Here is a 12,500-nt window from a genome sequence, read left to right on the forward strand (position 1 = left end):
ACACACACACACAGAACAGTGTGACTCAGGTTACAGCACAAACACACAGCGGGAAACTTCACAACGCTAATAACGGCTCACAAACACACAACGTGTCAAGAGCTGAAATCAAACACGCACACATACACTAACACAAGATCTGGAGAAAAAAAATCAAGTGTGATAAACCTTCAGCTTTGTGTCCCGTCTGTGTCCTCACCCAAAGACAGATAAAAGACATGAAATCTAGTGAGTGAGAGATAATCTAGTGAGTGATCGATAATCTAGTGAGTGAGAGATAATCTAGTGAGTGAGAGATAATCTAGTGAGTGAGAGATAATCTAGTGAGTGATCGATAATCTAGTGAGTGATCAATAATCTAGTGAGTGAGAGCTAATCTAGTGAGTGATCGATAATCTAGTGAGTGAGAGATAATCTAGTGAGTGATCAATAATCTAGTGAGTGATCGATAATCTAGTGAGTGAGAGATAATCTAGTGAGTGATCAATAATCTAGTGAGTGAGAGATAAACTAGTGAGTGATCGATAATCTAGTGAGTGATCGATAATCTAGTGAGTGATCAATAATCTAGTGAGTGAGAGCTAATCTAGTGAGTGAGAGCTAATCTAGTGAGTGATCAATAATCTAGTGAGTGAGAGATAATCTAGTGAGTGATCAATAATCTAGTGAGTGAGAGATAATCTAGTGAGTGATCGATAATCTAGTGAGTGAGAGATAATCTACTGAGTGATCGATAATCTAGTGAGTGAGAGATAATCTAGTGAGTGATCGATAATCTAGTGAGTGAGAGCTAATCTAGTGAGTGATCGATAATCTAGTGAGTGATCAATAATCTACTGAGTGATCGATAATCTACTGAGTGAGAGATAATCTAGTGAGTGAGAGATAATCTAGTGAGTGATCAATAATCTAGTGAGTGAGAGACAATCTAGTGAGTGATCGATAATCTAGTGAGTGATCGATAATCTAGTGAGTGAGAGATAATCTAGTGAGTGATCGATAATCTACTGAGTGAGAGATAATCTAGTGAGTGATCAATAATCTAGTGAGTGATCGATAATCTACTGAGTGAGAGATAATCTACTGAGTGATCGATAATCTAGTGAGTGATCGATAATCTAGTGAGTGATCGATAATCTAGTGAGTGATCGATAATCTACTGAGTGAGAGATAATCTACTGAGTGATCGATAATCTAGTGAGTGATCGATAATCTAGTGAGTGATCGATAATCTAGTGAGTGAGAGACAATCTAGTGAGTGAGAGATAATCTAGTGAGTGAGAGATAATCTAGTGAGTGATCAATAATCTAGTGAGTGAGAGATAATCTAGTGAGTGATCAATAATCTAGTGAGTGAGAGACAATCTAGTGAGTGATCGATAATCTAGTGAGTGAGAGATAATCTAGTGAGTGATCGATAATCTAGTGAGTGAGAGATAATCTACTGAGTGATCGATAATCTAGTGAGTGAGAGATCTAGTGAGTGAGAGCTAATCTAGTGAGTGATCGATAATCTAGTGAGTGAGAGATAATCTAGTGAGTGATCGATAATCTAGTGAGTGAGAGCTAATCTAGTGAGTGATTGATAATCTAGTGAGTGAGAGATAATCTAGTGAGTGATCGATAATCTAGTGAGTGATCGATAATCTAGTGAGTGATCGATAATCTAGTGAGTGAGAGATAATCTAGTGAGTGAGAGATAATCTAGTGAGTGAAAGATAATCTAGTGAGTGATCAATAATCTAGTGAGTGAGAGCTAATCTAGTGAGTGATCAATAATCTAGTGAGTGAGAGATAATCTAGTGAGTGATCAATAATCTAGTGAGTGATCAATAATCTAGTGAGTGATCGATAATCTAGTGAGTGAGAGCTAATCTAGTGAGTGATCGATAATCTAGTGAGTGAGAGATAATCTAGTGAGTGATCGATAATCTAGTGAGTGATCGATAATCTAGTGAGTGAGAGCTAATCTAGTGAGTGATCAATAATCTAGTGAGTGAGAGATAATCTAGTGAGTGAAAGATAATCTAGTGAGTGAGAGATAATGTAGTGAGTGAAAGATAATCTACTGAGTGAGAGATAATCTAGTGAGTGAGAGATAATCCAGTGAGTGATAATCTAGTGAGAGTGAAAGATAATCTAGTGAGTGAGAAATAATCTAGTGAGTGATTGATAATCTAGTGAGTGAAAGATAATCTAGTGAGTGAGATAATCCAGTGAGTGATAATCTAGTGAGAGTGAAAGATAATCTAGTGAGTGAAAGATAATCTAGTGAGTGAGAGATAATCCAGTGAGTGATAATCTAGTGAGTGAAAGATAATCTAGTGAGTGAGAGATAATCCAGTGAGTGATAATCTAGTGAGAGTGAAAGATAATCTAGTGAGTGAGAGATAATCCAGTGAGTGATAATCTAGTGAGAGTGAAAGATAATCTAGTGAGTGAGAGATAATCTAGTGAGTGATAATCTAGTGAGAGTGAAAGATAATCTAGTGAGTGAAAGATAATCTAGTGAGTGAGAGATAATCCAGTGAGTGATAATCTAGTGAGAGTGAAAGATAATCTAGTGAGTGAGAGATAATCTAGGGAATTAACGATAATCTAGTGAGAGTGAAAGATAATCTAGTGAGTGATAATCTAGAGAATTAATGATAATCTACTGAGTGAAAGATAATCTTGTAACTAAAAAATAATCTAGTGAGTGAACAGGGAAGGATAATGAAAGTGAGTGAAAGATAATCTAGTGAATTAATAAGTGAATTAATGAGATAATCTAGTGAGTGAGTGATAAACCAGTGAGTGAAAGATAATCTACTCAGTGATTGATAATCTAGCGAGTGAAAAATAATCTAGTGAGTGAAAAATAATCTAGTGAGTGATAATATAGGAAATGTAGGGTAATCCAATGGGTGAAAGATAATCTAGGATGTGAAAAATAATCTAGTGAGTCATTGACAATTTAGGGAATGAAAGATTATCTAGTAATTGAACTATAATCTAGGGAATTAATAATAATCTAGAGAGTGAAAGATGATCCAGGAAGTGAAATTTAATCTGGGAAATTGATGATAATCTAAGGAGTGAAAATAATCTAGTGGTTAAGTGGTAATCTAGGAAATAATTGATCATCTATTGAGTGAATGATAATCTTGGAAGTGAATGATAATCTGAAGTGTGGAAGATAATCTACAGTAGGGAGTGAAAGATAATTCAGGAAGTGAGTCTGGTGAGTGAAATCCAGGAGGTTTTGGAGAGCAGTATAGAAATGATGTGGGATGTTTAGAGGTTAGTGATTAGCGATGTTCCATGTCATTGCTCCCTGTTAATAAACATGTCATGTCACTGGAGAACTCCTTTTTATTAAATCCTCCACTCCTGGAGCCTGAGGAACATCATCTCCATATCTCCACAGAGTGAAGATGCTCTTCTGTATCAGGCTGGAGGAGTGTTCCTGGAGGAAGCTGGAGGCTGTTTAATTTACGCTCTTTATTAACAGCTTCACCGAGCGTCTTCTCCAGGCAACACGTCTGCTCCGACTATAAAACCCTCTGACACACACCCACAGCTTCGGCATGCTGAGAGACTGAGACAATCGATCCGCGTGTCACATAAAGAATCGATAGACAGCAGAGTTACAGGTTTAATGGAGGATCTTACAGGGTTTCTCTCAGTCACATCAACACAAACACTACTGCTGGGTATGGATTATTACACAAATACACTTCACATCATACGCTTAAAGAGACAGCCAATATCCTGGGATGGATGGATAGATGGATGCATAATGGATAGATGGATGGATGCATGTTGGATGGATGGATGGATGGATGGATGGATGCATGATGGATGGATGGATGATGGATAGATGGACGGACGGATGGTTGGATGGATGGACGGACACAAAAAAAGACAAATGTCAGAGAAGATAATATGACTGATTTTCTTTATCATTGAAAAAAGGACTTCCTGTTTGATACATAAGCTTCTTACAGTAAAAAGAACTCTGTGCACTGATATTTTCACATTGACATTGGCATGTCATTTGGGGGCAAGGAAGAGTTAGTTGAATGAGTGTTAGTTAGGGGGTGTCAGTTGTGGGAGTGCCAGATGATGGAGTGATAGCTTGGGGGCATGTCATTTGGGGGAATGTCAGTTGGGGGTGTGTCAGTTTGGGGAATGTCACTTGGGGGAATGTAACTTGGGGGGAGTGTCAGTTGGGGGAATGTCAGTTGTGGGCATGTCACTTGGGGGAATGTCACTTGGGGGTGTGTCAGTTGGGGAGTGTCAGAAGGTAGAGTGTCAGTTGTGGGCATATCAGTTGGGGGCGTGTCAGTTGGGGGAGTGTCAGTAAGTACAGTCTCAGTTGGGGGCGTCTTAGTTGGGGGTGTGTCATTTGGGGGTGTGTCAGTAAGTACAGTCTCAGTTGGGGGGTGTCAGTAAGTACAGTCTCAGTTGGGGGCGTCTTAGTTGGGGGTGTGTCATTTGGGGGTGTGTCAGTAAGTACAGTCTCAGTTGGGGGGTGTCAGTAAGAAAGCATGATGGAATTAATACTGTAGATGCAGTGTCTGTAGCTGTTAAATTAGATGAAACTGAATGTTTTCTCGTCTCAGAAGCTGATATCACCTGGGATTATTTTATACAGCAAGCTTTTAAAATAGACATAAATAATCCAGTTATATGAGAGCAGTGGATAGACAGTGATATCATATGTACCGGTGAGGTTTCCAGGGGCTTCGTGAATTGATTAAAAACCTAAAACAGCAGAACACACCTGATGCACATTCTTTCATCTTCACTCTCTAGAAGCAGAGTTTAAAAAACTATAGTTGTATTTTTGGTAAATTATTAAGAGAAGATTCACCTCACATCTCACTCAAACTCACCATCAACACAATTACGAGTTCCTAAATCACAAACCCTGCATGAACTTCCCAGGAAAATAATCAGCTTCAGGGTGGCTTTAATTATTTCCTTAGAACTGCGCATCCCTGAGTATTATTCCTCACTCAGTGCTAACATGATGGATAATCTCACCATTGTTCTAGACGAACACATCCTAACAAAAGCTACTTATTAAACATCTCAGAGTAAACATGGCTGTATGATGTAGAATGACTTCAGTGTGATATTAATGACTTCTGGCTGTCTCACTACTTGGGAATGAAACAGACCACCTCGAATGCTCGCCGCTTTGTGTTCATCCGTCTTAGTGGCACGTGGAGTCATGAACTGGTTCAGATGATCACAGCAGCTGCTTCCTACAGACGTGTTCGAGATGCCAAAATATCTGGAGCCTCTGCAGTAGGAACATGAGTGAGTCACTTGTTAAGATTACTGTACACCGTCTGAATGTGGAATATCTTTCGCTCTCTTTCACACAGTGGAGTCGGGAATTTCAGTGTGGAATTTCAACTTTCTAAACAATTCAATTCAGTTCAATTTATTTTGTATAGCGCCTTTTACAATGAACATTGTCTCAAAGCAGCTTTACAAAAGAAGAAAACAGAGAAAGGGGAGTGGAAAAATGAAAAATAATAATAATAAATAAAAAAATAACTAATTAACTAGAAATAAGAATAAATTATTAAATTCAATAATTAGACTATTTTATCCTATTTTATCCCTATTTTATCCCTAATGAGCAAGCCTGTGGATTTAAGTGTGGGTCTCGGTATTTCCAGTGATCTTTACTGAACCTCGAACTTACAAAACCTCTCTATTCCAGTATCTGTTTCTTATGTTATTTTCTGCTTGTAGAGCACTGCTCAGTGAATGTTGCAGCAACATTTCAAAGTGTACTAAGCAAAATGTGCTTCTGCAAGTCACATGTCAATAAACCGTCCTCTGGTTGGTCAGAGTGCATCTGTTCATGTTCCAGGGTTCTGCTCATAATGTCATCCATCAAAACAGATAATCCCTAACACTTTAACCCTAACCCCAACCCTAACCCCTAATACTACCCCAGCAGTAACCCTAACCACAACTACTACCCTAACCCTAGCCCTGTAACCCTAACCCCTAAATCTAACCCTTTAACCGTAACACCAACCCCTAATACTACCCCAGCCCTAACCTTAACCCCTAATACTACCCTAACCCCAACTCTAACCCTTTAACCCTAACCCCAACCCCTAACACTAACCCTTTAACCCTAACCCCAACCCCTAACCTCTAATTCCTAACGGAACTCTAACTCTTAAGCCAACCCTAGCCCATAAGCCCTAAACCCAACCCTACCCCTAGCCCTAAACCTAAACCCTAATCCTACAAATGATTAGTGGAAGCAGATGCAAAAGCATGTAAATAAACGTAATAAAGTGCAGGCAGATAATCCAAAACACAAGGCAGAGCCAAGGTCAAAAACAGGCACTGGTCAAGTGATGTGCAAAGAGAGTATCAGAGGCAGATACAAAAACACAGCCAGGGTCAAAACCACAAAGCAATAATCAGAATGCTTGTGAAGGCTAGACACCAAATATTGACTGAGCAAATACTCTGCAGTTTGCATACTAAATGAAAATCTCTGCTAAACAGTGAGAGTGAAGCTGATTAAACACAGGTGTGTTAGATCAGTAGATGGTTGATGCGGGAGTGTGTGTGTGTGTTGTGGGAAGAGTAGTCCCTGGTGGTCATGTTTGAAGGCCTCAATGCCTGCTGGGAATTTGTGACTGCAGTTGAGGTGGCAGATACTCAGCAGCGCTGTCTGTCCTATCAGCTGTAGTCATTATAAATGATCAGTTTTAGCCAGAATCCAGGTTTCCTGAGAACATTCACCTGTTTTGGGGAGGAGCTGTTTTATGTCATTTTAAAATGAAGAGGTCTTTTCACCCACAGAATTCTTCATCACCAAAGATCTCTCAGACACGTTAACCTCCGGTTCATGTTGCATGTCATTAGCTAACCAAAGCTGCTATAAAACACCGTTCCCATCTTGCATTGCTCATCATACAGTCAGGTTTGTTGGTACATCGGGTTGGCTTGCCAAGACCACTTCGATCAGGATCTGATATTCACTTGCTGTGTTCATCACATCAAAATGAACGATTACAGCCTACAAACACTAAAAAAACATAAACTACATCACGTCAGTTAGTTTGCTGCTAACACAAGACGGATACAGAGGCTTGAAAATGACATCATTCCAAGCTGCATGCAGCACCAGGACTTTATACTAATTCAAGCAGCATCTTCTCTTTTGCTGACAAATAAAGACTTCAAATGTTTACTTTAAAAGAAAAAAGCCAACTGCTTTGCGAATAATAAATACTGGCTACAACACACTGTCTAGGTGTTTTGCAATCCAGATGAATCCCATGCTGTTTAGAAGGGTTGAATATTTTCCATACTATCCGTCCAGGCTTAGAGATCAATTTCTATGGAAATGTTGCATAGAGAGTCTCTTTATCCTGAACTTCTGAGACCTTAGACATTAGCTGTGTTGGATCACAGAGCTAGGTGTTGAACTCACCTTGAATCTGGAGGTGTAGAAAACCCTTGACCTCGTCAGGCATGGATTGCTCCATCGCGGTGTAACGTCTACTTTAATTAATAAATAAATAAATGCAGAATGATGCAGGCGGTTTGTGGAGGCGTGCGCTCTTTATTCAGTGTTCATTACTGACGCTCAGAGCAGGAAGTTTTCCTTAGACAACCCTACACACACACACACACACACACACACACTGCAGCTCTCAAAGATCTTTATCTGAGACTGATCTTGATTTAAAAGATAGAGAAAAAACCCGTTGGATGAGACTGACACCACCAGGTGTTCAAGACACTAATGAATGAATATAAAAACAAACTAAAATCTGATGCCTGTGCTTCATATCATCATATCCAAAAAGTTCTGAGAAGATCTTAACGTGAGGTGTTAGCGTGACCCCACATGAGTTGATTGACAGGTTCTGTAAACTGGCTGTGGTCAGCACTGGTGCTCATGGTCATGGTCAATTTTGTTATTTGCTCCATGGAGACTGAAATATAGAATGAAGAAATCTCAGACTTTGATGGTAAACCCAAATGGACGGCTGATGTTGGACAGACAAAAGATGACAGTAAAAGCCAAAACAGACAGAAGAAGAGCAAACAGGATATTGGACATTTCTGTGATGGACAGCAGAAGCACATGGTTAGAAAAACAAAGCTGCAAACTGACTGGGTAAGTAAATGAAAGAGAAAACCAGGGCTGATGATGGAGGACACAGAGTGGATAAAATATACTGCAGCTTTGACAGAAAAAGCTGATGGTTGGAAAGATAAAACCACAAGATGGACTAAAGAAGTTGGAGGCTGGATGGAGAAAGCCCCAGACGGAATGACAGAAGCCGCAGGGTAGACGAGTAAAGCCCCAGGCTGGAAAGAGGAAGCCTCAGGATAAACAGAAGAAGCACATGGTTAGACAGACATCCACCTCAACCCCCTCTAGCACCTCAAGCACCTCAATGCCATCAACCCCTTCAACCACCTCAACCACATCAACCCCCTACACCACCTCAACCACCTCAACCACATCAACCACATCAACCCCCTACACCACCTCAACCTCCTCAACCACCTCAACCACATCAACCCCTTACACCACCTCAACCCACTACACCACCTCAACCTCCTCAACCACATCAACCACATCAACCCCCTACACCACCTCGACCCCTTCAACCACCTCAACCACCTCAACCCCCTCAACCACCTCAACCCCCTCAACCACATCAACCCCCTACACCACCTCAACCCCCTCTACCACATCAACCACCTACACCACCTTAAACACCTCAACCACCTCAACCCCCTACACCACCTCGACCCCTTCAACCACCTCAACCACCTCAACCCCCTCAACCACCTCAACCCCTTCAACCACCTCAACCCCTTCAACCACCTCAACCACATCAACCCCTTACACCACCTCAACCCCCTCAACCACATCAACCCCCTACACCACCTCAACCTCCTCAACCACATCAACCACATCAACCCCCTACACCACCTCGACCCCTTCAACCACCTCAACCACCTCAACCCCCTCAACCACCTCAACCCCTTCAACCACATCAACCACTTCAACCCCCTACACCACCTCGACCCCTTCAACCACCTCAACCACCTCAACCCCCTCAACCACCTCAACCCCTTCAACCACCTCAACCACATCAACCCCTTACACCACCTCAACCCCCTCAACCACATCAACCCCCTACACCACCTCAACCCCCTCAACCACATCAACCTCCTACACCACCTTAAACACCTCAACCCCCTAAAACATCTCAAACACCTCAACCCCCTCTAGCACCTCAAGCACCTCAATGCCATCAACCCCCTCAACCACATCAACCACATCAACCCCCTACACCACCTCAACCTCTTACACCACCTCAACCCACCACACCACCTCAAACCCCCCCACCACATCAACCACATCAACCCCCTACACCACCTCAACCCCCTCCACCACCTCGACCCCTTCAACCACCTCAACCACCTCAACCCCCTCAACCACCTCGACCCCTTCCACCACCTCAACCACATCAACCCCTTACACCACCTCAACCCCCTCAACCACATCAACCCCCTACACCACCTTAAACACCTCAACCCCCTCAAACATCTCAAACACCTCAACACCCTCTACCACCTCAATACTCTCAACCATCTCAACTCCCTCAAGCACCTTGGTGGTCACCTCCCTTGAATACATGTAAGAGATGTTGGACAGAGGTATAATAAAACAAGCCGCAGATTGGAAAGAAGCCATAAGCTGGACAAATTAGGTCACTGGACAAATAGAAGAAACCCTAAGCTGGGTGATGGAGGATATAGAATGAACAGATGATGTCCAAAGAAAGCCTGAAACACCTGGGTACACACAAGAAGCACCAGTCTGGTGAGCAGGCTCCAGAATGGATGGAAGAAGCTCCAGAATGCTCAGAAGAGGCCCCAGGATGGAAAGGAGAAGCTACTGAATGGACAGAAGAGGCCCCAGGATGGACAGAAAAATTCCTGGATAAAGCAGCCCCATGTATAATTGAAGAGGCTAACAGTTAGAATCTTAACAGTAAATCTTCCTCCTCTGAGATGAGTCTCAGAGTGAATTCCTGAATTATTCCAACTCACAATATTCAAGCACACAAGTTCATACTCGCTAGTGTGTGTGTGTGTGTGTGTGTGAAAGAGAGAGAGAGAGTAAAGAAAGAAATTCTGTGTGTACATCTGTCTTTATTCTCTGTGTATGCAACTGTCAGAGCTCTCCTGTGTGTGTGTGTGTGTGTGTGTATGAAGCACTTCTAAAATTCTGTCCATTATTCAGCAAGCCTGTGTGTGTGTGTGTATGTGTATGAATCTGTCAGAGTTCTCCTGTGTGCCTTTGAGTGTGTGTGTCTATGAAGCACTTCTGAAATTCTGTCTTTTATTCAGCAATCCTGTGTGTGTGTGTGTGTGTGTGTATGAATCTGTCAGAGCTCTTCGGTGTGTGTGTGTGTGTGTGTGTGTATGAATCTGTCAGAGCTCTTCGGTGTGTGCGTGTGTGTGTGTGCGTGTGTGTGTGAGTGAAGCACTTCTGAAATTCTGTCTTTTATTCAGCAATCCTGTGTGTGTGTGTGTGTGTGTGTGTATGAATCTGTCAGAGCTCTTCGGTGTGTGTGTGTGTGTGTGTATGAATCTGTCAGAGCTCTTCGGTGTGTGCGTGTGTGTGTGTGTGTGTGTATGAATCTGTCAGAGCTCTTCGGTGTGTGCGTGTGTGTGTGTGTGTGAGTGAAGCACTTCTGAAATTCTGTGTTTTATTAAGGAAGCCTCTGTGTGTGTGTGTGTGTGAGTGTGTGAGTGTGTGTGTGTCTCTGTGAATCACTCCTGAAATTCTGTCCTTTATTCAGGAAGCCTCTGTGTGTGTGTGTGTGTGTGTGTGTGCATGAAGCACTCCTTAAATTCTGTCCTTTATTCAGGAAGCCTCTCTCTCTCTCTCTCTCTCTCTGTCTGTGTGTGTGTGTGAAGCACTTCTAAAAATTCTGTCATTTATTCAGGAAGCCTCAGTGTGTATATGTATATGTGTATATGTGTGTGTGTGTGTCTGTGTGTATATACAGTGTTGGGGAGTAACTAGTTACATGTAACGGTGTTACGTAACTTAATTACAAAATAAATGTAACAGTAACTCGTTACAGTTACTTAGAAAAATATGTAATTAAATTACAGTTACTTATGAAAATATTAAAGATTACAAATAGAGTTACATCTGAATATTTTCTTTAAAAAAAACTAGTATATGTTGAATGATATTAATTTGTTGTTTGAGTTTGTTAAAGCGGTGCTATTCTGATGATTTTGATTGGTTCTCTGGTTTGAATTTGCGGCGCATCTGCTAATTACATTAATCCACATTGCCTCGGAAAGCTTTAGGCCAATACACTGTCTGAGAGTGACCACCATGGCGAGTGATAAACATGCATTTCAGTCCTGGAAATTTAAAAATAATTTCATCCTGAAATCCAGTAAGGGGCAAATATAACAGTTCAGGGGGAAATTAGTTTCCCGGCTGTTAAAATGCTTTCAGCATCAAAGGCTTCAATGTTGAACCTGAGGAAACATCTGCAGGTATGGAACCTAGCCTTTCTTTATTTTATAATATATTTAAAATGTTAAATTTTTGTCATTATTGTGAGTGTACAGAAATAAAAACAGACCCTTTAGTTTGGAATGATATATTACTCGTTTCTGTATAATAAAAAGTGATGGAGTGGTCAGTTTATTTACTGAAGCTGCTGTGTGGAAAAAAAATCCACTAAAACCCGCCTGCGCATTCATCGAGCCCATAGAGTACTCAAGACCTGTATTCATAACATTCACAACAAATTAGCTAGTCTGCTAGCCATGGGCGTCGCTAGGCCATCTTAAAGCCCCCCTGACATTTTCTACTCAGCCCCCCTAAAATTCTGCGATTGTCCCTAAACTGTACACGAATAAGTGATCTCCTCAGTCCCCTTTACATTTCACATGAAAACTCCGGCAGTCTTCGGCTCCTCCCCATGTTTCAGCGCGTTCTTCAATCCTCACAGAGCGAGGATCAGAGGACCAGTGTGTGTGTGTGTGTGTGTGAGTGTGTGTGTGTGTGTGTGAGAGTGTGTGTGTGTGTGTGAGTGTGTGTGTGTGTGAGTGTGTGTGAGTGTGTGTGTGTGAGTGTGTGTGTGTGTGAGTGTGTGTGTGTGTGTGTGAGTGTGTGTGTGAGTGTGTGTGTGAGTGTGTGTGAGTGTGTGTGTGTGTGTGTGTGTGTGAGTGTGTGTGTGTGTGTGTGTGTGTGAGTGTGTGTGTGTGTGTGTGTGTGAGTGTGTGTGTGTGTGTGTGTGTGTGTGTGTGTGTGTGTGTGTGTGTGAGTGTGTGTGTGTGAGTGTGTGTGTGTGAGTGTGTGTGTGTGTGTGTGTGTGTGTGTGTGTGTGTGTGTGTGTGTGTGTGTGAGTGTGTGTGTGTGTGTGTGTGAGTGTGTGTGAGTGTGTGTGTGTGTGTGTGTGTGT

This window comes from Hemibagrus wyckioides, linkage group LG13, assembly GCF_019097595.1.
Source record: "Hemibagrus wyckioides isolate EC202008001 linkage group LG13, SWU_Hwy_1.0, whole genome shotgun sequence".
NCBI classification, from domain to species: Eukaryota; Metazoa; Chordata; class Actinopteri; order Siluriformes; family Bagridae; genus Hemibagrus; species Hemibagrus wyckioides.